This window comes from Miscanthus floridulus, chromosome 5, assembly GCF_019320115.1.
Source record: "Miscanthus floridulus cultivar M001 chromosome 5, ASM1932011v1, whole genome shotgun sequence".
Classification (NCBI taxonomy): Eukaryota; Viridiplantae; Streptophyta; class Magnoliopsida; order Poales; family Poaceae; genus Miscanthus; species Miscanthus floridulus.
In genome coordinates, this window is record NC_089584.1 from 12,956,835 (window position 1) to 12,981,115 (window position 24,281).

Consider the following 24,281-nt stretch of genomic DNA (forward strand, 5'->3'; position numbering starts at 1 on the left):
TTTCTTCTTCCCCAATCCTTCCCCTTGGATGCTAACAATTGGTATCTAGAGCCTTCCGATTCTCCTTCGCGTTCCCTTCCTCTACTTTGATTCGTAATTTGCCATGGTTGGTTGATTTCGTCGCGCCACAGTGAGCTGCTGTAGTGCGATTGAGTTCCTGTAAATCCCCAGATCCGCGAATCGAGTCGAGAACACGCGACCTAGATCGATCACCACCGCCACCACCACCAAAGCCCCCGATCCGATTCCACTATACTCGCTCCGCCAAACGTCTGGGCACAATGAATCCGGATGCCCAGCTCCTGTTGGCGGAGATCCAAAAACTCGCCACCGTGCAAGCCGCTACCCAGAAGCAACTCGCTGAGCAGAAGGATCTCCTTGAACTGCGATTCAGCGAAGCTGATGAAGTCCTAGACAAGCGCTTCTGGGAGGCGAACGCGGCGGTCGAGCAAAGGATCATCGACTCCGAGCTTCGCCAGGACGCACGCCTCAGCACCATTGAGAAGACCGCCTCTGACCTCACCTCATGGCGCCAGGAGCACGAAGGCATCGTCGATGACCTCCGTCTTCGCATCGGCAAGCTCGACAAGTACTGGAACCGGTCCATGATTGAGTCCGCCGCCGCTCACATCGAGCCGGCCATCCTCATCGAGCCACCGATCAAGTCGGAGCAGCACGCCGCATCTGCATCTGCTGGCTACAAGGCTGCTCGGCCCAACAGGCACGGCGTCGATCCTCACCACCGGGAGAATGAGTTTGGGGTTGTCACAACCTATACTCATTCCCCGGTCACGGGTATGGACAACTCCTCTGCGAATCCCCCTAAGTTTCATGGCACTGCATATGACTTAGTGTTATCCCGCAACCACCCACCCGAGCACCACCATAACCCCACCGGCAAGCTCCCAAAAATGACCTTCCCAACCTTTCATGGCACTGACCTTAAACTATGGATTACTTGCGCTGAAGATTACTTTGAGATGTACTCTATTGATCCCTCAGTCTGGATTCAGTGCTCGCGCATGCAATTCCTTGACCCTGCCAAACGCTGGATCCAATCAGTTACTAACAAACTGAAAACCATGACCTGGTCTGAATTTTGTCAAGCCTTGCATACCCGCTTTGATCACGGTCAACATGAATTTCTCCTTCGCAAGATGAACCGCATTCGCCAAACTTCCTCTGTGCAAGATTATGTTGATCACTTTTCTGAACTTGTTGACCAGCTCACAGCCTATGATTCCTCCACCAATGCTCTGCATTACATCACTCGTTTCCTAGATGGCTTACATTCAGAAATTCATACTGTCATTCTTGTTCAGCGCCCCGATTCTCTAGATACTGCGTATACTTTGGCGTTGTTGCAGGAAGAGGCTGTGGAGTCATCAAGGAAACGTGATTTCAAGTCGTGGAATCAGAAGGCTGGCTATCCCCTTCCTCCCCGACAAGATCGTGTGCAAGCTGGGACAGCGGACAAGTCTGTTTTGAATCAGAAACTGCTGGACAAGAAGCTGGCTGATCTCAAGGCTTACCGGCGTGCCCGTGGCTTATGTGATCACTACGGAGAGAAGTGGAATCATGACCACAAGTGTGCGCAGCAAGTGGGACTCCATGTCGTGGATGAGCTCTACGCTCTTTTCTCTTACGAAACGGTAGATGGTCCGACAACAGATGGCAATGAGGGACCAGAGCCAGAAGAAACTTGTTGCTGCCTATCTTCTGACACTATAGCACAACCGGGGGTAAAGGCATTGCAATTCCAAGGCATGTTTCAGCAGCAGCCGGTCTTCATCCTACTAGACTCAGGTAGCTCCACATCATTTATCAGTCAGCAGTTACTGTCTCAACTGTCAGTCAATCCAGTTCAGTGTCCTTCAATAGCTGTTAAAGTAGCCAATGGTGAGATGATGTTATGTTCTGCTCAATTGCCAGCAGCAGTATCAGTTTACTCATGATTTCAAGGTTTTGCCCATCACACACTATGACATAATCCTTGGCATGGATTGGTTGTAGCTTTTTAGTCCAATGAAGGTGGATTGGTTGCATCGCTGGTTGGTCACTCCTTACAAGGGTAGAACTGTCAGGTTACAGGGCAATCTACCATTGGGAGTTACTAGGGATGATGAACTGTTGGTGCAGATATTCAGTATCACTCAGCAATCCACTGTTACTGGGGTTCAATTACCTTAGGCCATCCATGCCTTACTGAATGAGTTTCCTTCAGTGGTTTGTCCACCTGACCAACTACCACCTAAGAGGGACTGTGATCATGTGATACCGTTGATTGAAGATGCTAGGCCTATCACAGTGCGACCATACCATTACCCACCAGCCCTCAAGGATGAAATTGAATCTCAGGTTGAATCTATGCTGCAACAGGGAATAATCCAACCTAGCACTTCGCCATTCAACTCGCCTATGTTGCTGGTACGTAAAAAGGATGGCTCCTGGAGATTTTGTGTGGACTATCGCTACCTCAATGCCCTCACTATCAAGACTGCATTTCCTATTCTAGTGTTTGAACAACTGATGGATGAGCTAGCAGGTGCTCGGTATTTCTCCACTCTGGACCTCCTGTCAGGCTATCACCAAATACGGTTACGTGAAGGTGAAGAGCATAAAACTACGTTCTCCACTCATGTGGGCCATTATTAATTCAAGGTCGTTGCCTTTGGGCTTTCTGGTGTGCCCGGCACTTTCCAAGGTGCCATGAACAGTACTCTCAAACCTTGCCTCCGCCGGTGTGCTATTGTCTTCTTTGATGATATACTCATTTACAGCAAGTCCTTTGAGGAGCATATCGACCATCTGCGTCTGGTTTTTTCCTTGCTAACCCAAGATCAGTGGCACATCAAATTATCCAAGTGCAAGTTCGCGCAAACTGAGATCTCTTATTTGGGTCATGTCATCAGTGCCAAAGGTGTGGCACAGATCCTACTAAGATTGAGGCAGTGGTTTCCTGGCCAACGCCGACTACAGTCAAGGAACTTCGTAGCTTTCTCGGCTTTGCCGGCTTCTACCGCCGTTTCGTTCGCCATTATGCAGTAATCTCAAAGCCACTAACATCGTTGTTGAAGAAGCACTCTCTATTCGTTTGGTCTACTGAACATGAGACGGCATTCCAAACCCTGAAGATGTGTTTGAGCTCAGCTCCCGTGCTGGCACTGCCTGATTTCAAACAGCAGTTCTGTATTGAGACTGATGCTTCTCACTATGGGGTCGGTGCGGTGCTCCTTTAGGAGGGGCATTGTCGATGTTTTACCACCGATAGCCTGCCACGGGGGTACCCAGGGCAGTATGTTCGAGCTTCGGCGTATGCCGAACTCGATGGTTTATGCAAGAGACAGCCGATTTATCCTGGTTCAGGCCCTCGATCGTAGATCGAGTAATAACCTTACGTCCAGTCGGCCTTAGCCTTTGCGTTGGATTGATTATGATCTGCTCTGTTCTCTCTTTTGACAGGAGCATTGCCCTCCTTTATATAGTCAGGAGGCCAGAGTCCTAGTCGGTTTACAATGAGATTTCCTAGTAGGATTACTTGATAGTTCTACTACTAAGATTTACATGGGAAGAATCCTAGTTGAACTAGATCTTCTCTCTCCCTTGCGGGGTATCCTGTGGGTCCCGTATCGACAAGCCCCCGAGCACTTCATGGTTGAGCTCTGAAAGTCTCGCTCTGCCCCTTCAAGTCTTGTTGAGTAGGAATAAGATGTCATCCGAGTGCTTTCTGGAGTGAAACCTTGTAGCGCTTCTTAGGATCTTTGAGTGGTGAGTGCTTTTCTGAAGAAAAAATACATCCATCTGGTTGTAGCCCCCGAGCCTCTTGCTATTTGGAACAAGGAGCTGGAGGATCTTGTCTTGAAGTTGTTCCGATTGTTCGTTGAAGTTTTATCAAAAAGAACTCGAATATGGCTCGTTCCGGGTTCTTTTTGTCGTAATGTCTTGAAATGGTCTGTGTTGAGGAAGTCTTTTGGTGACGTGCGCTTTTTTTGAAGAAAAAGTGCACTCACTGAGTGTAGCCCCCGAGCCTCTTGTTATTTGGAACAAAAAGTTGGAGGGTCTTGATCCTTTATGTTGTTTGAAAATTTGTGTTCTGAAGTAGTTCCCAAGACTTGGATTAAACCATTGTCCGAGTAGTCTCGCGGCATCCTTCCGAAGCGGCCTTTTAGTCTTGGATTAAACCATCATCTGAGTAGTTTTGCGGCATGCAGCCTCCGAGCTTATGTCCGGGTTCCTTTTTGGTGAAATTGCACTCACTGAGTGTACGAGCCTCGTGCTTTTGGGTTTATCCCGCAGCTCCGCGTTTTCTCCGAGTTCTTCTCTTTAGAAAAGAAGTCGGATGAAGAGTCTTGATGTATCGTCGTCGTTGTAGTCTTGAGTTTCTTGTATTCTTGGTCCTTTGTCTTTGGTTCCGAGCCTCCGGAATTAGTTGAAATGAAAACCGGGTTCCCTAGCTTAGTGTTGATTAGGCTATGGTGCTGGTCGAGCCTCCGAGCGTATATCCGTGTTGTTTTGTTCAGGAAGAAATCGGATGCGAGGTCCTGGCGTATTCTTTGATGGTCTGCTGTTGCCAAATGTAGTTGTATGGTGGTGGTTGAGTGTAAATGCCTTTTGTTCATGGGTTGTACTGTGCTGGTATATTCTTCCGAATATGCCCGTCTTCGAGTACTGCTTCCTCTCGCCTGAGTCATCTATTATTGAGTCCTATCTTTTCACTATGTCCTTTGTTAGGCTTATTTCATTGGTACTCCTAGTCCATGTGCGCCGATCCTTTGGTCTATAAATACTGTCCCGGAGTGCTTGTTTTCATTCATTGGATATTCTGTTGAAACCTTGGTGGTCATGAACATGGTAGTTTGTGAAGTAGAGCAGCCCTCGGGCATGTTTTGTAGTTCCTATGTGTCTTGTCGTAGCTGGAGGAAGTCTTGTGATAGGGATTAGAGGTAGGCTAATCCCGCGACAGCATTGTGTTAGGATGTACGTGGTGGTAGTTGGAGGAAGTCTTGTGATGTGGGCTTCGTTCCTTCATCCGGCAGTTCTGGGTTGATCCTCGTCGCCTGTCTTGAGATCGTCCGGTGCAGATCAACACCATATCCAGTATCACATCAGTCTTGGGTAGACAGATGCCTACTGGCCTTCTATGCTCCATGTTGCCCTACCGTGCTGTCGATTTCCACCTTGGATGCACTGCGTCCGTCCTTTGAAGAAAATAGTGTAACTGATGGCGGTTTGTCCTTCCAAGTAGCAATTTGGGACACGTAGTCGTTCCAGAGCCTAGTCGTGTCCGTGTTCCTCTTTGCTACTTTGCTTTTCGTGGTGCCGAGTTCGTTGGGTCTTGTAAGATTTGTAATCTTCTATTTTTGAAGTCGCTTGTAATGTAACGAATCTTGTCTTCTGAGTTGTCTTTGACTTTTCTGTTGTGATCCCTGTCGTTCATGAGACTACCGAGTTCTTTCTTACATAACCGGGTTCTTTTGTTCCTCGTGAGGTAGCCCTTTCTTTCTTCTTTCTTTCTTCTTGGTTTGACGGGTTGTTCTTGTATCAATCTGATAACCCTGCCGTGGCGTTGGACGGATAAGTCTGAAATCTGCCCGTTGGTTTGTACCGTTGTGAGGATTCGTGCCCTCCGTCGTTTTAGCTGCGTCGGTAAATGGACCGTTGCGTTCCCACATTGTGTTTTAACGGGCTTTGTGGGCCGTTTGTATCACTAAAAAATCTATTTAAAGACCTTTTATCTTCCTTTCCCTTGTCGCCCAGCTCTTGCCTTTAAACCCTAGCTCTTAGAAATCCGACGCCGTCATTGTCGCCATCACCCGAGCACCATCATTCTAGCTTCATATTCCTTAGTGCCTTTTTTGCTTCCGCCAGTTCATGGGAAAGAAGAAAACCGCAAGCAAGTCTCAGGCGACCTTCGTGGATGAGGAGTCATCCCTATCTTTGATTGAAAACCAGGAGTTTGTGGCCATGAGGGCAGCTCAGAAGGTTTGGCCGGCTCCAACAACAAGCGAAGACCAGCTGCGCGAGCTCGTTAGCGACGGCTTGATCCAAAGCAAAGTCATCGCTGAATGGAGAGTTCCAGGCGAGCATCGGGTTCTGGCTCCGGGTCCTGGTGAGATTGTCCTTTTTGTTTCCTTTGTCCGCGCTGGACTTTGTCTTCCTGCTTCCGCCTTCCTTCATCAGTTTCTTGGTTATTTCGGGGTTAGTCTAAACCATCTAACCCCCAATGCCGTTCTCCATCTTTCTGTTTTTGTTCACCTTTGTGAAGCCTTCCTTGGGATCCCTCCTTCTCTATCTCTTTTTCGCTTTTTCTTTCATCTGAAACCTCAACCCCGCCGTGAAGAAACCAGCGCCCTCGGCGGTTGCAGGATTCAGTTTCGCCAGGGTCTCAAAATTAAGTTTTTTTATTATGACCTGGTTTATTCTGTCAAAGATTGGCGTGCCGAGTGGTTCTACGCTGCCAATTTGATCCCTTCTCTTGTCGTTCACTCTGGATCTGGTCCTATGGTGAATAACCGATGGGAAAAGAAGCTTGAGTCACCTGCTGAGATTCAAGCGATCCAGCCACTCCTTGATAGGATTAGCATGCTAAAACAGCAGGGTTTGACCGGCTTTGGTATTGTTTCAAGCTTCCTTCGTCGCCGGGTTCAGCCTTTGAAAGAGCGGGAGCATCTCGGCTTTGAGTATTCTGGGGCCAAGGATCCTTCACGCATGGTCCCAGCTCTTGAGCTGACCGGTGAGGAGGTACTCGAGCGCCTCCAGAAGATGCTGAAAGGAGTGAGCATCATTCCTCCTGCCGTCTCTGAGTTCTCGGCCATCAACCCGCCCCCAGCTGTGAGTTGTCTATCTTTTTGTTTGAGTTTTTTATGTACTCTTGCTGCATCCGTTCTTGCTTAGCTTTTCCTTATCTCGGTGTTTTATCTTTTTTCGCAGGAGCTTGGGTGGAACTTTGTCGATCTGATCCCCCTTGATGTTCTCCCTGCCGTGGCGGAGACTGGGGATCATCTAGCTGGTACTTCTGTAATTAGTAAGTCTCAAACCTTTACAGCCCTTCCTGGGGTTTCTTTCAGATTTGTTGATGTATATGAAGAATATGTTCCTCGTCTAGTCCCTCGCGGTCCTCACAGTGTCCCGAAGAGGGGGCGAATGGATGGGTCTTCATCTGGCTTGCCTGTCTCTAAGAAGCCTCGCAAACCAAGTACTCCCTTAGGTACTCCAGTTGTTGGTAGCATGCTCTTAGGTGAGCACATTTAATACTCTTTGTTCTTTTATTTTCATGTTTCTCTCTTGAACCGAGTACTTTTCATCTCCTTTTCAGCAGGTGCTCTAGTTTCGTTGGCTGAGGAAGAAGAGGATGATGAAGTCCCCCTCATCATGCGGCGGTGAGTTGTTTTTCATATTCTTGTTGCATTGAATTTCTCATCTTTGTTTTGAATTTTAGTCTTGAACTTTTTGAAGTAATCGGAGGTCGGGTGTGAGTTCTTTCGAGGCTCCCGCGTCGACTTCTTCTGAAGCTCCGGTGTCGAGTTCTTTGGTTGCCTCTGTCCCGAGCTATACCGCTCCTCCGGTGCGGAGTTCTTCCATGGCTCTAGCCTCGGCTTCTTCCACGGCTCCGTTGTCGGCTGTCCCGCTCCCATCGCCGGGTGGCGGGGACGTCTTCGCCGTCGTGGTTCCCCCTGCGAGGCTTTCTCTTGGCTTCGCGAAGAAAAAAGTAGTCGGGTGAGTAGATTCTAGCTTTATCTTTTTGGCTTTTATCTTCCTTCCTCTGGTTTTTATTGGTGCTTCCTTTTATCACTTTTTAGTGTTTCGTCTTCTCTAATTTCTTCATCGACTTCTTCTCTGCCTCCTGCCGTGCCAACGAGTTCTGAACCTCGAGACTCACAACATTCTGTTGATGAAGTCGCCGTGGGGGCTTCAGAGCTACCTGGTGGAGTTGCGGACTTGGTCGCTCCGGAGGTAACTGTGGCCGTCGCACCGGGTCCTTCTAAGGGTTTGGCTCCGGCTTCCCTGGAGGTTGCTTTGGTCGTTCCTTCTTTGCCCCAGCTGGCCTCTCCTTCCCCTTCTCTTGCTTCTGGCGGCCCCTCCTTTTCCGGTGACGTGGTGCAACAGTTCGATGCCACTCATCGGTTATCGGAGCTGACCGCAGCCTGGGGGAGCTTGTCGGCCCTCGCGACTTCTTTTGGTGAAAAGCTCCAGGTAGGTTTTACTGCCACTCCTCTTTTGCATGCTTGTTTTTCTTCTATCCTTACGCCTTGTTTCTCTTTGCCTCTTTTTGCTTAGTCTTTCTCTCGTGATCATTCTGGCTTCTTTTTCTCATCTGAAAATGAGAGGAAGTTGTCTTCGGAGGTGGACGCTCTGAAAGCCAATCTTGACCTCCTCCGGGCTGAGTTGGAGACGGAGCATCAAATGCACCAAAAGGAGGAGAAAGCCCTTCGCGCCCGGGTAATGGAGACAGAGAAACAGAGAGATGCTGCGGTGGAGTCTGCGAAGAATGAATGCAAAGGTGCCGCGGGTTCTGCCTGTTTCTTCTTGTATTTTGACTTCTTTTTCCGCTGACTTGTTCTTGGGTGTCCTGTCTAGCTCTCCGAGTTGAGAAGCAGAAGCTCTCGGAGAGTATTGATGAAATAAAGGCCCTTGTCCGTTCTAGTCATAATAGAGCTGAGGAGGTAATTACTCATGCTGAGGAAGAACTCGCCCTTGCTAAGCTGATTAGGCGCGGAGCTGACAGAGATCTTGTGCAGGCCCAAAAAACTATTGAAGGCTTGTCCGGGAAGCTGGCGACGGCTACTGAGAATTGGAATGTTTTGTGGAAATCTTTTCGTTCAGTAGCCGATGTCCTCCGGACTTCAGCGGATGACGGGCAATCTTGGGCGCAGTTCATTCCCCGGATTCCGACTCGTTTCCAAGAGTTCGTGAAGAGGTGTGCCCAAGTATGTACCAAGAATGTGCTGGCCTAGGTCCGGGTCCTTGCTCCAGAGGCGCCTCTCTCCAAGATAGCAGAAGAAGCTGAAAGCCAAGAATATCTTGACGCCGTTGAGAGGATGGAGTCTGAGGTCAAAGGTCTAGCCAGTAGGGTTGTAGACAGTCTAAATATTGACATTTCCCTTTCTGATGACAACGCCTGACTCGATTGAGCATCCCCTTGTAATATTACACTCCTTTTTAAATGAAGATTCTTTATTTTTGTTGATGTATTCTTTGCTTGGGTGCGGTTGAAGTTACTTGACTTGCTGAGTACTTTGTCCTATTCCCGTCTCTGCTCCGCAAAACAACTCTGTGCGTTATTCTGACGAGACCCCTCAATTTGTCGAGTACTTTTCTTTTCTTCCTCCTTTGTGATCCGTCGAGTGCTTTGTCCGTGCTATGACTTGTTAGATGTAGATCTTTGCGTTAACAACCTTTCGCCTGTGCTATGTAAAACGACTCGGTATAGAATGTTGCCTTGGCAAACTTCGGCATCCGAGTGCTTTCTTGAGTGACGCTTGTGCTTTTCCGAGGAAAAAGTATTCCTATCTGGATGACGAAGTGCTAGAGGGTCTTTTGAAGTTAAATTTTGGTCGACTCAGCCATTTTGCTTTTTGTTTTGGGTGTTAGCTTTTAGCTACCCTCATCGGCGAGCTCAAGCGTTTTTCAGCTATTTTGCTCTCGGCCGGGATGCTCAGGCATGTTTTCAGCCATTTTGCTTTTTTGTTTCGGGTGTTAGCTTTTAGCTACCCTCATCGGCGGGCTCAAGCGTTTTTTCAGCTATTTTGCTCTCGGCTGGGATGCTCAGGCATGTTTTCAGCCATTTTGCTTTTTTGTTTCGGGTGTTAGCTTTTAGCTACCCTCATCGGCGGGCTTAAGCGTTTTTTCAGCTATTTTGCTCTCGGTCGGGATGCTCAGGCATGTTTTCAGCCATTTTGCTTTTTTGTTTCGGGTGTTAGCTTTTAGCTACCCTCATCGGCGGGCTCAAGCATTTTTTCAGCTATTTTGCTCTCGGCCGGGATGCTCAGGCATGTTTTTAGGCATTTTGCTTTTTTGTTTCGGGTGTTAGCTTTTAGCTACCCTCATTGGTGGGCTCAAGCGTTTTTTCAGCTATTTTGCTCTCGACCGGGATGCTCAGGCATGTTTTCAGCCATTTTGCTTTTTTGTTTCAGGTGTTAGCTTTTAGCTACCCTCATCGGCGGGCTCAAGCGTTTTTTCAGCTATTTTGCTCTCGGCCGGGATGCTCAGGCATGTTTTCAGCCATTTTGCTTTTTGTTTCGTGAAAACAACTCGTTGAAGGTCATGACAAGACATGCTGTGGATGAATGCCATCTTTATTGATCATGAGTATAAACTACTACATATGTTGTTGAAGAGTATTGCTTTTCGTCGATTGTGAACGTTGGTCCCTTGTGGCTTGCATATCTGTTTTTTCTTGAGTTGTTTCTACGCGTAGAATCTTCTTAGCTGGCTGATGTGCCATGTATTGCTGACTTCTTTTCCATCTTCGGTTATTAACTTGTATGTGCCTGGTCCGGTGACTTTTGTGACAATGAAGGGACCTTCCCATGGACTGAGTAGCTTATGTCATCCGTCAGTCTTCTGTATCCTTCTTAGTATTAAGTCTCCGACTTGTAGTGATCGAGGTTGGGTACTCTTGTTGTAATGCCGTCTTAAACCTTGTAGGTATCTGGCTGATTGGAGGGTAGCGTTTACTCTGATTTCTTTTGAGCTGTCGAGTTTTAATCTTCTTGTGTGTTTCGCTTCTCCTTCATCGTATTGCTCTATCTTTGGGGATGTCCAGATCAAGTCGGCGGGCAGTACGGCCTCTGACCCGTAAACTAGGAAGAAAGGTGAGTAGCCTGTTGCTCTGCTTATTTGAGTTCGTAGTCCCCATACTACTTTCGGTAATTCTTCAATCCATTTGGACCCATAGTCCACTAGTTCTTCGTATAATCTTGGCTTTAATCCGGCTAGTATGAGTCCATTAGCCCTTTCTACTTGTCTGTTGGCCTCTGGATGTGCAACAGACGCATAGTCTATATTGAAACCACAGTCTTGTGCCCAGCCCTTGAATTCTGTAGCTGTGAAAGGGGAGCCTAGATCTGTGATGATTCGATTGGGCATGCCGAAGCGGTGCATAATGTCTTGGATGAACTCGACCGCTTTGGTTGCGCTGTACTTCATGAGTGGTTTGTATTCAATCCACTTGGTGAATTTGTCGATTGCTACGAAGATGTACTCGAAGCCGCCTTTTGCTTTTTTCAGGGGTCCTACTTGATCTAGCCCCCAGCAGGAAAAAGGCCAAGCGGGTGGGATGCAGATAAGATTGTGAGCTGGTACGTGGGCTTGTCTTGCAAACATTTGGCAACCTTTGCATTTTTTGACAAGCTCTTCTGCGTCTTTCAAAGCGGTTGGCCAGTAGAATCCGGTGCGAAATGCTTTGCCAACCAGTGTCCTTGAAGCGGCATGATTTTCATAGCAACCTAAGTGTATTTCATCTAGGATTTCTTTGCCTTCTTCAAATGAGACACATTTTAGTAGTACTCCTGATGAAGCTGCTCTTCTGTAGAGTTTATCCCCTACTAGAACGTAGTTTTTGCTTCTGCGAACAACTTGTGTGGCCTCTGCTTTATCTGCTGGCAGTTTATTTTCTTTGATATAGTCAATGAAAACTTGGGTCCATGAAGTGTTGATTATCAAGATCTGAATGCCTTTAGCCTAAATTTCATGTGTTGTTTCACCGGGTTGTTTGATAGAGGGAACTGATAGCTCTTCTATGAATACGCCGGGTGGAACTTTTGCTCTGTCTGATCCGAGCTTGGCAAGGACATCTGCTGCATTGTTGGAATCGCGTAGGACGTGTAAAATTTCTAATCCTTGGAAATGTTTTTCAAGTTTCCGTATTTTAGCACAATAAGCACCCATGTTTTCTTTGGTGCAATCCCAATCTTTGTTGACTTGGTTGATGACCACTGCTGAATCGCCGTATACGAGTAATCTTTTTATTCCGAGGGTAATCGCCACTCGTAGCCCGTGGATGAGGGCTTCATATTCTGCTTCGTTATTTGTAGCTTGCCATAATATCTTAAGGACGTACTTGAGTTGTTTTCCTTCTGGAGAAATGAGGAGAACGCCTGCACCGGCCCCGCCTAGTTTGAGTGATCTGTCAAAGTACATCTTCCAGTGGTCAAGGATTGTATCTGATAAAGGCTGTTGAATCTCTATCCATTCGGCCACGAAATCGGCGAGGGCTTGAGATTTGATGGCTTTCCGTGGGGTGAAATTGATGTCAAGAGCTCCAATTTCAACTGCCCACTTGGATATGCGCCCCGTGGCATCTTTATTGTGTAGGATGTCTCCGAGTGGAAAATCTGTCACCACGGTAATCTTGTGGCTTTCGAAATAGTGGCGAAGCTTCCGTGAGGTAATGAGTAGAGCGTAGAGTAGTTTTTGTACATACGGGTACCGGATTTTGGATTCTGACAGTACTTCGCTAATGTAGTATACGGGACGTTGCACTTTATACACGCGCCCTTGTTCTTCTCTTTCTATGACTATTGTTGTGCTGATTACGGTAGGAGTTGCCGTAATATATAGCATCATATCTTCATCTTTCTTTGGAGGTGTTAGGATAGGCGATGAAGTGAGGTATTCTTTAAGTTTTTTGAAAGCTTCGTCGGCCTCTATTGTCCACTCGAACTTGTCTGTCTTCTTTAGTAGTTTAAAGAAAGGTAACCCCTTTTCGCCGAGTCTTGATATGAAACGGTTGAGGGACGCCATGCATCCTGTTAGTTTCTGCACATCTTTGACACTTCTAGGTGGGCCCATTTCTGTTATAGCTCGAATTTGCTTGGTGCTGGCTTCGATCCTGCGCTGACTAACCAAAAATCCGAGTAGTTGTCCTGAGGGAACTCCAAATACACATTTATTTGGGTTCAATTTCCATCTCCATTTCTTCAAGTTTTCGAAGGTTTGCTTTAAATCTTCAATTAGAGTGTCTGGGTTCTTTGTTTTCACCACCACATCGTCCACATATGCCTCCACATTTTCACCGATTTGATTCCCAAGGCAAGTCTGGATAGCTCTTTGGTACGTGGCGCCAGCGTTCTTTAGTCCAAACGACATGGTCTTGTAGCAGTAGGCACCAAATGGGGTGATGAAAGATGTCTTGCTCTGGTCTTCTTCTTTTAGTGTGATCTGGTGATATCTTGAATAGCAATCGAGAAAAGATAATAGCGCAGATCCTGCTGTCGAGTCAACTATCTGGTCAATGCATGGTAGCCCGAACGAATCTTTTGGGCAATGTTTGTTGAGATCTGTGTAATCGACGCACATACGCCACTTGTCCGTGTTTTTCTTCTGTACAAGGACCGGGTTTGCTAGCCAATCTGGATGAAGGATCTCCTTGATGAATCCGGCTGCCATCAGTTTTGTTATTTCCTTTTTAATTGCTGCCTTCTTGTCGGGTGAGAATCGTCGTAGCCGTTGTTTTACAGGTTTGGAGCTTTTGTTAACATCAATTCTGTGCTCAGCCAACTCCCTTGGGACTCCTGGCATGTCGGCTGGCTTCCAAGCGAAGATATCTTTGTTGTCCCGAAGAAAGTTGGTGAGCGCGAGTTCCTATTTTGCCGAGAGGTGAGCACTGATAGTTGCTGTCTTGGAGGTATCGCCTGTGCCTAAGTCGATTTGCCTGACGTCGGCTTCTTTTGGTGGTGCGATGATGCTGGGCTTTTTAGCCGGTATTTCTAATTCTTCTTGGCTTGTTTCTGCAGCGATTGCGGCTATTTCTTTTCTTCCATTGTCGGCTTGCACTTTAGCTGCAATTTGGATCGCCTGAACGTCGCAGTCAAAAGCGCGCTTTAAATCGCTTCGAAGAGAAAGGATACCATTGGGTCCTGGCATCTTAAGCAGTAAGTACGGATAATGTGGTATTGCCATGAATTTGGCCAGTGCTGGATGTCCGAGGATTGCATGATATGATGAATCGAAGTCGGCGACTTCAAATTTGATAAACTCTGTTCGGTAGTTTGAAGGAGTTCCAAAGGTAACAGGTAAAGTAATTTGTCCGAGTGGCATGGCTGCTTTGCCGAGTACTATTCTATAAAAAGGTGTGCTTGTTGGCGTAATCATCCCGGCGAGTTGTAGTCCCATTTTCCTTAGAGTTTCTGAAAAGATGATGTTAAGTCTAGCTCCTCCATCGATTAGTACTTTGGTGACGGTCATACCAGCAATAGTCAGATCTAGAACCAATGGATAATGGCCTGCGTTTCCCACGCTAGTCTATTGGTCTTCTCTGGTAAATTAGATAGGATACTGTGACTAATTGAGGTATCTTGGTGTAGCCGGTTCTGCTGTCATAATGGTCCGCAGTGCTAGTTTTTCTTGATGTTTGCTTCTGCAATCCGGAGCCCCTGAGAAAATCACTGCTACCGTTCCCCTGGGTTTTTGGAATCCTTTGTCCTCGTGGTTGTATTCTTCTCTTTTCTGATTGTCCTCTTTGGTGTTTTCCTTACTATCTTTTCTTGTGTATTGATCATTGAAAGTGTAGAAATTTCCGATGGTGTGCCTCCCACTAGGGTGCAATGGGCAACGTATGTTTTCAATGTCATCATATCTTCTGGGTTTGGGAAACTTCTTTGATTTGTCGGCCATTGCCACAGTATTGTCTGGTCTACGTTTTCTTTCTTGATGTCTGCTATTTCGGTGATTTTGCTTGTCCGGGTTGTCTTGGTTGCTTCTGTCCGGGAACCTCTCTCGTGTTTTTTCTTCTGCAGTAATCATCTTTTCTACTGTACGTCTGAATTCTTCATTGTTTCTCGGATTTTCTTTGCAGAAGTCTTGAAATTGCCATCTAGCCATGATTCCGTGAGAGAAAGCTTCAATTACTTCTCGTTCGATTATGTCATGCACTTGAGCTCGTAGTTCGCCGAATCGTCGATAGTAGTTTCTAAGACTTTCACCTCCCTTTTGCTTGAGTCCTTTTAGTTCTGCATGAGTGATTGGGTGTGTAATGATTCCTACGAAATTCTCACAAAAAGCTCTTTGCAAATCCTCCTAATTTCTGATAGATCCTGGATTTAGTTTATCGAACCATTGGAGGGGCATGGCCTCCAGTGCCATGGGGAAGAAAAGGGTTTTGATATCGTCGTCTCCTCCGGCTAGTTCAATTGATTGTGAATATATTCTGAGCCATTGCTTTGGTTTAGTTTTGCCATCATACTTGGAGTGATTAGACGGTTTGAATTTGTGAGGTAATCGCACCAATGCGAGCCTGTTCGTGAAGCAGGGGAACCTGTTGTGTGCCTTGGTTTCTTTGAATTCAGATTCGGCGCCTTCCTCTGGCCAACTGTTGTTCTGATGGGAACAATCTTGCGAGGTTGTCTGGGTAGGTACCCTGCTCCTAGTCTTCCTTAGTTGTTCAAATCGGTGGCATTGATTATGTTCCTTCCTACTTCCTCCGTCATGGCTTCCACCCGGCCCAAGTCTTTCGAAAGCGGATTTCCTTTGATTTTGATCTTCTTGCCGGTGGGTTGTCGATTTGGCGGGTAGTTTTGATCGAGCTTTCTCTTCATGCGTTCTCGGGATTGTCGATCGGAGCAAGTCCTGGAGCTGTTTATACTTCTCACCAGGATGCGAAGTTGCTCCGAGTTCTTCTAATGCTTCTCGAATCTTATTGTAAGGCGTATTCGCCGTGCGTCTTCCTTCGACTTCTCGTTGCGATTTTCTTTTGTCGTACTCAGCCAATTCTGACTCGTATCTGATCCAAGCTTCCCTGCGCTGCCTAGCACGGTGTTGGCGCCCTTGCTTCAACTTGTTTTTTCTTTCTCTAGCTTGTTTCTAACTATCTGTTTCTCCGTCGTAGCCCTGGGCAAAGGGTGATATGTTGGATTCTGATTCATCTGATGATCTGACATCGGGTGCTTCTGGGGGATTTAATGGTGACCGCGGTCGTCGAACCATGAGCACTTCTCGTGCATGAGTCGTTCTGTTATTGGCGTTAGTTTTCATGCTGTCGGAGTCGCTAATAACTTTAGTGGATGCCTCGGTGTCGTAGATCGAGTCTCCTTCTTGGTAAGGTAAAATAGCTGTTGTTGTTGTGCCGACTAGTTGGGTTCCGCTACCCTTAGGAACGGAATTCGGCCAGTGGATGATACAGTCCTGCGATGTTATCGTTAGCACGAGACCCTCCTGAGCTCCTGTCAGTGGTATCCCGAATCTTGGATTGAAAAATCTTTCGACCTGTCCCTGATAGGATTTTGTCATGTTGTCGAGCCCAAATGGAAAAGAACTCGACTTCTTGAGAGAATTCTGGGGGTAATCCGAGTTGTTTTGGGTTGTGCTCTGGAATCTTGCCAAAAAAGAACTCGGTTTCTTGAAAGCACTCGGATAAAACTTCGCCTTGGAGCTTGAATTCGGATCGGATACGAGTGGTTGTGAAATCCGATTTGACTCGGATACTATGAGCTGCGTGAATCTTCTGGTGAGCTGATCCGTTGCAGTTGTTGAAATAGGAACTTCTTTTAGATGATCTGGATCTTCGAGGAGATGGCTTTGAAGCTTGCCGTTGTTGTCTGCCTCGCAGATCCATGAGCCAAAGATGAAAGTTGATCCCGTCGGGAAAATTATGTTGTCGAGGTCCATCGAGCTCTCGGAAGCAAAGTCGCCGAAAGCCCCTACCTGGCGCGCCAGCTGTCGATGTTTTACCACTGATAGCCTGCCACGGGGGTACCCGGGGCAGTATGTTCGGGCTTCGACATATGCCGAACTCGATGGTTTACGCAAGAGACAGCCGATTTATCCTGGTTCAGGCCCTCGATCGTAGATCGAGTAATAACCTTACGTCCAGTCGGCCTTAGCCTTTGCGTTGGATTGATTATGATCTGCTCTATTCTCTCTTTTGACAGGAGCATTGCCCTCCTTTATATAGTCAGGAGGCCAGAGTCCTAGTCGGTTTACAATGAGATTTCCTAGTAGGATTACTTGATAGTTCTACTACTAAGATTTACATGGGAAGAATCCTAGTTGAACTAGATCTTCTCTCTCCCTTGCGGGATATCCTGTGGGTCCCGTATCGACAGGCATCCACTCGCTTTCCTTAGTCGAGCTCTCGAACCCAAGAATCAAGGGTTGTTAGCCTATGAGAAAGAGTACATGGCCATCATCATTGCTGTTGATTAGTGGCGTTCATATTTGCAGCTGGGTGAGTTTGTCATTTTTACCGATCACAAGAGCCTCATCCATTTGACTGATCAGCGCCTTCACACTGCATGGCAACAAAAAGTTTTCACTAAATTGTTGGGGTTGCAATACAGAATAGTATATAAACCAGGCACTAACAATCGAGTTGCAGATGCACTTTCTCGCCCTGGCCATCCAGAGGAGCTATCTGTCGTGTCAGCTCCAGTGCCCTCCTGGCTCAACGCCATCATCCATAGTTATACCTCTGATGCTCGGGCTCAGGAACTGATGACTAAGTTAGCTGTCTCTGAAAACTCTGAACCTCACTTCTCTATGCACCAAGGGCTACTTTGGTACAAGGGACGTATTTGGGTTGGGACTGATGTGATTCTCCAACACAAGATTATTGAGGCTTTCCATTCTTCACCAGTGGGTGGTCACTCGGGATTTCTTGCAACCTACCGACGCATCAAGCCTCTCTTTGCCTGGACGGGTCTGAAATCCTCAGTTCACCAGTTTGTGGCTGCATGTCCTACTTGTCAACAGGCCAAGCCTGATCACGCCAGGTACCCGGGTCTACTTCAGCCTTTACCGGTTCCCACTATGGCGTGGCAAAGCATTTCGATGGACTTTGTGGAGGGACTTCCACCGTTTGGGGGCAATAATTGTATTCTGGTGATTGTGGATCGTTTTTTCAAGTATGCACACTTCATCCCAATGGCTCATCCATTTACTGCTCTTACAGTGGCCAAGACATTTATCACCAATGTGTACCTCTCCATGGTCTACCATTGTCCATTGTTTCTGACTGAGACAAGGTCTTCACCAGTCAGCTATGGCAAGAGCTCTTCTGTTTGGCCGGTGTCACTCTCAGGATGTCTTCAGCTTACCATCCTCAAACCGACGGGCAAACGGAGCGCGTGAATTAATGCATGGAAACATTCTTGCGTTACTTTGTCAGTTCCTGTCCAGCTAAGTGGCTCGATTGGATTTATCTGGCTGAATATTGGTACAACACCACATGGCATTCTTCACTGAGCTATTCACCATTTTTTGTTCTCTATGGTCATCACCCTCAACACTTCGAGATCTCTGAAGACAGTACAGTTTTCTCGGTTCCTCTTGATGATTGGATGAAGGAAAAGTCCATGATGAACACACTCATTCAGCAGCACCTTGTTCGGGCTCAGAAGCGCATGAAGACACAAGCTGACAAATCTTGCTCTGAACGCCAATTCACAGTCGGCGACTGGGTGTACCTCAAGTTGCAGCCATATGTCCAAACATCTTTGGCTCCACGCGCTAATCAAAAGCTAGCTTTCAAATTCTTTGCCCCGTTTCAGGTCATCGGACATGTGGGCGACGTCGCGTACAAGCTCAAGCTTCCGGAGAATTCAGCTATTCACCCCGTCTTTCATGTGTCCCAGCTCAAGACGGCGGTGCGTACATCTCATTCGGTGGCTGATCTTCCCCACACTCTCGACGGGCTGTAGATACCAGTGAAGGTCCTCCAGCAGCGCATCCACACCACCGACCACGACGTCCTGCCACAGGTGCTTGTGCAATGGTCAAATCTACCGCGTTCACTAGCCACCTGGGAAGACACTGAAGCTCTCCGGCAAAGGTCTTCGTCGAGGAGGGAATGTCAACATCGCCAGGGGAGCGGAACCTGAGTCAGCCACCAGCCAAGAGGACAACGCGGGACCTGAACACGTCATGGGCTCCTCGAACCAGACCAAACCTGAACCAAGGAGAAGCGGCCGAGTCCGACGCGCCAGTGTGCGGTTCGGTGGACACGAGTGGGCGTGAATCATAGACTAGACACAACTGTGCCTGTGTGATTCACGCCATGGGTCAGGGCCCTGTATAAATACGAACAGAGAGAGACAGAGGAGAGGACAGACATATCTGAACCAAAAACAATACGAAGCTTCCTTCTCCAGTTATCTGACGAGTTTCCTCTCTGCTCCCTTTCTTCTTCCCCAATCCTTCCCCTTGGATGCTAACACTCACCGGCACTTCATCATGGTTCCTATCAACGACGACATGTCCTGGAGTAGCTATGTCAAGGCAGTTTTCAATGGGACTGAGTGGAATTATCTTGGAGATTTATGTTCAAGCAGAAAGGCGTTGCTTTGCAGAGGCCATTTCCTTAGAGCTGGCACTAGTGGCTACTGAACCAGCAGATTTTCAATACCAAAATGCCCAACCTCAACATCCAGAACAGGGTTCTTTTGCTGTTCCTTCGATGGCAACGGTCAGTCCACCAAATGAGCATTCTCATTGTGCTCGACTGAAAAAGCCTAGAAGGAGCACCAGGACCTATGCAAACAATGTTGGTCAGTTTGGAAGTGCAGAAGTTCAGTCTGGTCAAGATCAGAATGGAGCTTCAGAGACCATTGACACAACTCCTTATCCTTTGATTGGGTTGTATGATGCAGATCATCGTGCTCGTGCTTTAGCATCAGGCCAGGTTGATCAAAGAGAATCTATAGCATTTTTGTTGTACTGTATGTTATTGTCATCTAATAAATAATAACAAACCACTGATTTCTATCTTCGGTTGTTTGACACAGAATCTAACTGAGCTCAATCCTCGTACTCGTGAGCCTCTTTGGTTTGACAAAAGGTATGAATGTTACCTTAGGCCAGTGGGCTAATGTGGCTGGTGAACTTCTGTAAGGCTGGACTGCCCTCCATTGATCCTGCACTTGTCTCTGCACTATTTGATAGGTGGAGACCCGAGACTCACACCTTTCACATGCCCTGTGGTGAGGTCACAATCACACTACAGGATGTTGCAATGATTGTTGGACTTCCTATTGCTGGTCGTGATGTTGCACGGATCCTTTCTCTAGTAAATGGAGCATTTTCCTTTTCTGCTTGGTGATGGATCCCTAGTGATCCGCATCTTTTACCAAGACAAGAGTATATATAGAAATACAGATAGTTTTGTTTATATGGCGTTCCGTGGATAGGAATTGATTGTTATATATATGGCATTTTGCGGGTAGCAAATGTTCGACATTTTGATCGAGAAGATTAATTGCCTTTTATTCGATCGTGTGCCGATCGATGAAGGAAGGAGAAGCAAGCTACTACTCCGTATATAAAGAGCGGAGCAGAGGCCAATTATATATTAGCTAGGACTAGGACTAGGATCCATCTGATCTACAGCATCTGAGTACACGACAACACGTACGGTGGACGACTAGCCGTGGCAGCAGCAGGGCCGGCGGGCATCATCGATCGAAGAAGAAGCGACGATGAAGTTGAAGCCGCAGGTCGACGAGGAGGAGAAGAGGAACAAGCAGATTATTTTTTCCCCGTGCGTTTCAGTGGATAATGGCGGCGTCCTCGTCGTCGCCGCCGGCACTGACGATCGAGGAGGCGAACAGGAAGCCGGGGATGCGCCGCGCCGGGTTCTGGTTCTGTGCCGTCTACATGCTGCCTCTCTGCATCGGCGTCGCCTCGTTCCTGGCCTACGATTTCCACAGGAACGACCACATCTTCCCCAGAAGCGCGCCGTGGCGGCCGCCCGCCGTCGTCGCGTGGGGCGTCTACATGGCGCTGGTGATGGAGCTGTTCTTTTTCATGTCCCTATTCCTGCCCCGCGCGCCCGTCGCCCTGCGGGACGCTATCGTCAATGTCGGCGTGGGCTGCGTCGGCGTACCACTGTGGTGGATCGTCATCCTGGCGGCATGCGTTGGTGGCCACACCTGGATGTGCGTCGTCCTGGCTCTCGTCTTCGCTGTTCTCTTCACTGCTGTCATTGCGCTCTGGGTCTGCCTTGTTCGCGCCTACACCTAGCTAGCAGAGATCATCCATCAGCTTATTTAGCTAGTCGCTTCGTCTCAAAATATTTATCGTTTTTATTTTTCGAGAAATAACTTTAATAAAATATATATTAAAATATTAATATTTATGATATAATTAGTATCGTATGAAAGATCTTTGAATCTAGTTTTTTAATAAATTTATTTAGAAATATAAATGTTGCACGTATTTTGTACGAATGGAGTTAAACTTGTGGCACGGAAACCAAAACCGATAGATAATTTAGGACAGAGAGAGTAGCTTAGATTTTCATTACCATGCATATATATATAAATCTTTCGGAGATGCTCATAGAGGTAGAGTCTGTGTACTTATGTTCAGAGAGATGAGTGTGTGTAAGTGTTGAGCGTCTGCGTCGCAAAAAAAAAATATCCATGCGTTAGTTTGTAACAGGAGCCAAAAGTTAGAAAGTAAAAAAAAAAACAGAGATCGATTTTCTCCGAGTTCGTTATCCCGCATACACGAGAGAGGTCTTTTCAGGGGGCAGGCTACACGGTGGTCAACCGCTAGATAATTATCTAGTGGTCACTGTTTATTACTCATATTTTAAATTATAAGACGTTTTAATTTTTCTATATATTTTTATTAAATATTTAGATAAACACTATATCTAGATACATATAAAATCGCTGTATGTGCAAAAGTCAAAATAGGTTATAATTTAGAACAGAACCTTTCTTCCTCTTCTTCCTTCGGCTTCTTTCTTCCCCACTTACCTCGCCTACTAGACAACTGCTGCCAGACGGTGCTTCATAACTGTATACATATATTGCTCGTCCAGTGCATTTGGCGTGGAATCACGTTTACGAGTCTATCGAATCCGTGTTCTTGTTTATGTGACCAAAAATAATGTTGTGACATTACAAACTGTAGGAGCAATCGAGAACTGGTAGTTGTGCAAAGTTCTGTACACTCTCTATAATTTTGCTCATCTTTTTTCCGATAATGATACGACGAGGACGTCCGTCCCGTGACTCCCGTCTGGACATGCTCCCTTAAAACAAATCCTCATCCGCTCTTCATTCCCCGCGCGTCCCTCGCAGCGCCTCAGCCCGCCACCGGCCCCTTCTTCCCGTCCCCTGCCCAACCAAAGCTATCTGTCGGCCCCTTCTTCCCAACCCCACTCGGCCAGAGTTCGTCGGCAGCCACCTGTGCCTGCGGCCTGTCCTTTCCTCCCGGCCAGAGCCCGCTGCCTGCTGGCCTGTCCCCGCCTTCCCTTCCTCCCACCTGCGACGGCGGCAGCCTGCATCCTAGCCAAAGCTCGCTGGCGGCCTGTCCCCGCCACCCCCTCCACTCACCTCCAGAAGGGGCCGCAATAGTGCTACCCTCCGCCTGTCCATCCCCTGCTTGCACTGCCTTGTATGGAAGAATGGTGAAAAACGCATGTTGCTGTGGGACATAGTCCCCGGGTACCCCGCAAAGAAGGGAAAAGAACGGACCCAAATTCTAGGCAATGTGAGTGATCAAAGAGATACACTCAACATCACCCTTGAGCTCGAAAACTTCCTTCCATTGATTCATCATAAATTTAACAGGTGAAACTTTCCTCCTCTTCACCCTAGCATAAAGTAACTTAAGATCATCTACCCTTACGGTGCGAAAGTCAGGTCTGGGAAACAAAGAAAATCCTATCCACTTGTGCATAAACTGCAGTGTAGGGTGATGGATATCATTAGTACGAGAATGGTAAATGTGAGGTTTTCTGGAAATTACTTTCCAGAATTTCATCTTATCAAAATCTTGCAGAGCAGAGTCTATGTCAACTACGCATTGTGCATTAAAACCTAGAAGCAAACTAAACTCCTTCCAGGGGATAGAATATTCTTTCCCAAAGAGTCTAAATTTAACTTCAGTGTCAGTGATTTGCAAAGTGCATAGAAATTCCGCCGTTAAGAGTTTAGACCCTTGCTCATGAATATTCCAAACATTTTCCCATCCAACAGCTCTAAATATAAAGTCAAATTCAACATCCATACCTGTGGCGTGCTGAATGGCTGGATCATAGGCAGAATTACGAATGAACCTTCAGATTTTCAACTGCTTGAAGGCATCTTTCTCTATCTTGTTCCGCAACTTGAGGTGCTTCTCCTCTAGCAGAATGTTCCTCTTAGTTGATGACGATCGAAGGCGGCGCTCCGACAGTGGAGGATGGAACGTAGATTTGCATGTCGGTGCTCAGCCCTGGAAGAAGAGCTTCTTGTAGAACGGGACGATCCTGCACGCTCGAGCTTGCCCAATAGCTTGCTCATCTTCCTGCAAAAATCAACAAACAACAAAACTCATGGAATGAGTTAGAAAATAAAATATCAGCGGTTAACCGTCCAAAAGTCAGTCGTCCGAGGGTTAGTCGTTCTTGATTGCCTAATGATTTTTCTAATCAGAATTTGGACAAAACTTGTACCCTTAATCTCTTTAATTTTTCTTACTAATTTTGGCAGCACTTCTATGCTTAATCTTTCTCACTCTTCCTAATTCCAACAATACTTCATTCTAAGTGGCTTTCTAAACTACGAACTTGGAGTTTGGAATTTTGAACTTAGATGCTAGATTGTGAGTGTGTGTGGATGAATAAACAATTAGGAATGGTGCCCTTTTATAGGCGGCGCAGCAGCAGGCCAGCCGACCTAGTGGTGGGGCCTGCTGCCCCCCTTGGGCCCACTTGAGTTGGCTCTCCAGATGGTGCAATGCTTCGTGCTTAAGCAATATCTCTTTGCTTTTGGTGGATACGATCTGAAAATTCAGTGCATGGTGCTTGGTGGTAGTTGAGTGGGTCTCCGGTGTCTCTTGTGGGTCCTGGTTTCCTATATTTCTACTGTATACACATGTATATATATGCAATGCAAAATGATATTATGAAATATAAGTATGCGTTGATGGTATTTTTAAATTTTTACGCCTCCACTGGTATATCTTTCTTACAGGTTTTTGCACACTGTAAAAATTATTTACGTGGGGCTTGAAAATATTTTCCGATGCAATGATGAAAAGTAAAAATGCCACAGTAATAATGCAATCGAAAAAGTAAATATGGATAACTACCGATTTTACCTCACGGCGAGGGTTCGAAATTTTAAGTCCACCGAATCAGACTTGATGGGAGAAGTCCTTCATTCTTCGGGTGCATCAGTCGGTCCCGGAGATGGAGACCTTGATAGTTGCACCTGCTTCTCTTGACAATCCAATTGAGAGCATTGTTCCAGTCTTGGCTTGAAGGCGAATTGTTGTTCCTTCCCATTGATGTGGAATCAGATTTCTCCAGCTCTGTGCATTTGTAGTGCTCAGGAATGGCCTCCCAAGTATGA

The 24,281-nt window shown here is 46.9% G+C and overlaps 1 pseudogene; it reads left to right on the forward strand.

Moving 5' to 3' along the window:
* Positions 1–281: 281 nt before the first annotated feature.
* On the forward strand, positions 282–18,815 carry LOC136454247 (uncharacterized; annotated as a pseudogene).
* The last annotated feature ends 5,466 nt before the right edge of the window (positions 18,816–24,281 follow it).